Genomic DNA, 3,817 nt, shown 5'->3' with positions numbered 1-3,817 from the left:
ATGTGGTACTTATCTCCCTTAATCTTGGATGCTGCTTTTTAAGGCAGCCAGACTAATATTTTCTTCCCCAATCTATACACTGCCCCCTTCTTCAGCAATGACAATTCTCTAAAAGTAAATGAGCAGAGATCAGAGCCTGGAAGAGAAAGTGGAGGAAATAGACTGACAATTTGTATCCTTGGACACATAAATTAAGGTGGGATAGGCACAGTGGCTCATGCCTGTAAATCCCAGCACTTTGGAAGGCTGAGGTGGGAGAATCACTTGAGGCAAGGAGTTCGAGACCAGCCTGGGCAATATATTGAGATCCTGTCTCTACAACAGAAAAAAAAGAAAGAAAGAAAATTAGAGAAAAGTTCTGTATGGGAAGGAGAAAAAAGTACCCTGAAACATACTAGGGATTATATTTTTTCACCTACTTCATCTCTTCAGTCACTCAGAAAAGTTAGATAGTAAGAGGAAGAGAAAATCCTATTTCATCCTCAGGAGATGAGAACAGAAGTGATGTTATTCCTCAGGAGATAAGAACAGAGGTGATGTTGAACATATGTAACCACTGAAACGGCATGGGCATGGATCATGCAGAAGAGATATCAGCCATAACCTGGTCTAACTTTACCAATGAGCATTGCCTCAGTATGCTTTGGATGAGAGCTTTTTAGACACCGAGAACGGACCCAGGAACTATCTTCTGGTTGACAGACCTTCATCCCAGCTACCTGAGTGCCTGTATTTCAGTCTTGGCCCAGCATTGGCTGGACCGAAGTCTCTGGCTTGTCCCGATGATTCTTTTCCTCAGTGCATACAGAGAAAGCTGGTCATCGTCACACAATCCACTCTCCCTTTTTTCTATGATACAGGAGTAACAGAAGTTGAAAATCCAGTCACCCAGCCAAAGATTCCATTTCCTACCATCTCTTGCAGCTATGCATTGCTGTGTGACTAGGTCATCATCTATGAGATGTGAGCCAATGTCTTGACGTAAAAGATGCCTTCCTCTTGCCTAGTTCTACCATTTGCTTGGCTGGAATGTGGAACTAGCAGTGAAAGCTGAGATAGCCATCTTGTCAACAGGAAAGAATCCAAGTGTTGACAATCACAGAGCAACTACAGAAGGAACTTTGTTCTCTGAAGGTTGTGGAGCTATGATATCCCTCTCTAAGCCTGAATACCATCATTATAGCATCAACTGCTTAACTCTCCTTATGTGCAGCAAGGAAACCTCAGCATATAAACTCTACACAAATGAGGACACACATATCGTACTCTATTTGGCAAAGATGAACTTTAATGTGTGCAGGAATCACCTGGGAGTCTTGTTAAAATGCAGTCTGTTTCAGCAGGTCTGGGCTGAGGCCTGACATTCAGCATTTCTCACAAGCTGTGATACCAGTGATGCTAGTTGGGTCACGCCCTGGATCTAAAGCAGTGAACCTGAGTTTGAGGCGAGCCTGGTGAACATAGAAGATCCCATCTTTAAAACTAAAAAAGAAAATTAGACATGTGGCAGGGCGCACCTATAGTCCCAGCTACTTGGGTGGCTGAGGCAGGAGGATGGGTGGGGCCCAGGAGCTCAAGGCATGTATCGGTAGTGGAGCTGGACAGGTAGCTTTCAGAGAAGTTACCCCTTGAGCTACAGTCTATCGAAATGCCCCCCTTCTCAGTAAGGCTTCACCAGGTCATTTTTGATACATTTTTCTTTAAAACTATAGCACACCCTGACAACTGCCTGCTTTATCTCCCCCCTCACCTGCACCTTAGAGAGCTTGTAAACATCCAACGTGCCATGCATTACACGTGTTAATTTTGTTTATTTGCTGTCTCCTCCCACTGGAATTTAAGCTACAGTCTGCAAGGAGTGAAGGAATGGCAGTCAGGTGAAGCTCAGTAAATGTAGAAACAGAATGCCTGCAGGTCGGCAGACATGTGGTCTACATTGTCAACATTAGCTCCCGGGAGGGATCAGAGAGAGAACCATAGAACCGCACCTTTTTGCAGCCCTCAGACACCTCCAATAATGCAGTGATCTTACATATGAAACTAGTCCTCAAAAATTACTCTTCCAATCCTCCTACCACTTCTGTTAATCCTCAGTTATGGAGATCTCACTTACCACAGACACCCCCAGCCCCTCCCGGCAACTCTGTAGGGCAAATGTTATCAGCCCCGCTCCATAGATGAAGATACTGAGGCTTTGAGAATGTGGATATTTAGCCAAGACGCAGAGTGCGGAACTAAATCCAATTCTATTTAGTGTCAAAGATATGAGGGTTTTGATATGGGAGGCCCTCAGGTTTCAGGTCAAATAACTCCAGTGTTGGAAATGGAAGGCTGGAGAGACTGTGGACCGGGTGATACATGTAATCTTCCTGGAATCTCCACCCCAGGGATTCCTTCTCTGATGATTGGCCTTAGGACCCTCTTCCAAGCAACTCCTTTGGGACCCTACTGGCTTACCTGACCCGTGTTTTGACTGCTCTTCCTTGTATGAAGCATATTATTGTAATGATGTCCACTCTCCACCCCCTTCAACTCTTCACAAATCTGTCTTCCAGTAATGTCCATCCACTGGGCCCACCTGAGAGTCCCCTCTCCTTGTATCACCCCGGAGTGATGCTCGGCATAGAGTGTCGCTGTGACAGCAGAAAAGCATAGATGAAAAGGACTCAACCCCCCCGCCACCCACCACTCCTCATGCTTCCCAATACATTAGACAGCACCCCTTAAGCCATAAACATTTTAACATTGAAACATTTTAACAAACAAAAGCAAGGCCACTGCACTTCTAAGGGAATCTGAGTCTGTAAATGAAGAGAATTCTGTCGATACTCACTTCCATCCAATTCTGCAAAGGAGCATTCATGGAGTGCCTGTCTGCTCAGGGGTTCCACCTCTGGGGGGAAGAGCGGGTAGGAGGAGGGAGTCCTTAAAGCTGAGGACAGGATTTCTGCATTCAGCTTCACTCCCTGCCCCCAGCCTGTTAGGAAAGCTTGCACAGGTCCTCAAACAGAATCCCGCACCTGCGACCTGCACCTTCCGACCAGCGAGTGCTCTGCTCCATTATTAAAGTGTCTCTGCAATTACAGTGACAGGTGGAGAGTGCCTGAGAGACAACCTGGCTCTCCCTCTTCCTGGGAGTGACACATAATCATGCCCTGCATTTAGAGAGTGCCCTTCTCTGAGGAACTCGAATGGCCTTCTTGACATAATCTCATTCATTCTTCCAACTGCCTTATGAGGCTGACAAGGGACAGGTATTCTTTGCTAACCCTGCCTGCCCCATTTCTAGAGGAAAGAAGTGAGGCCCCAAGAAATTAAAGTCAAAATGAGACTATGAGAGAGCAAGTAATAAAACCTGAGTCTCCTGACCCCTATCCCACAAACCTCCCGTTCCTCCCTTCCTGACAGCCTGCACGCAAGTGCGGATGTTTATGTTTCTGCACAAAGACTTAAAAAAGGTTGGCTTTGTGAATCTGTGCTACTCTGAGTAGGACAAGGTGAGCCAGCCTAAACAGAGAATTCGGGGTTTAAAATAAATAAGAAGCAAAGAGAAGATTGAGAGAAGTCAGAAAAGGAGGGTTGGGAGACCCCCAAAGCTCAGAATGGGGTCTCAGTCGATGGTAACATCTGAAGGCATAGGTGTGTGCTTTATATCAGGCGTGGAACACTGTGCACAATGTTCCACGATTCAGACACAAGGACTGATGCCTTGTTTAGTCTTCAGGGTTCATTGGTTTTGAGAATATTCAAAACACAGACAGATGGCCATGGTTTATGATTCTGCTCTCTCAGCTGTGGCTGCTGAGGTGTCCAGGTT

At 45.9% G+C, this 3,817-nt stretch overlaps 1 long non-coding RNA gene across 1 annotated transcript; it reads right to left on the bottom strand.

Moving 5' to 3' along the window:
- Positions 1-1,266: 1,266 nt before the first annotated feature.
- LOC119621078 (uncharacterized) lies at positions 1,267-3,290 on the bottom strand. Its single transcript, XR_005237599.2, has 3 exons — positions 2,834-3,290; positions 2,458-2,633; positions 1,267-1,482 (listed from the first exon to the last, which is right to left on the bottom strand). It is a non-coding gene; the product is annotated as an uncharacterized lncRNA (long non-coding RNA).
- Between the last annotated feature and the right edge of the window lie 527 nt (positions 3,291-3,817).

The sequence above is a fragment of the Chlorocebus sabaeus genome, chromosome 7, assembly GCF_047675955.1.
Source record: "Chlorocebus sabaeus isolate Y175 chromosome 7, mChlSab1.0.hap1, whole genome shotgun sequence".
Classification (NCBI taxonomy): Eukaryota; Metazoa; Chordata; class Mammalia; order Primates; family Cercopithecidae; genus Chlorocebus; species Chlorocebus sabaeus.
This window is presented reverse-complemented; position numbering and strand designations above follow the sequence as displayed.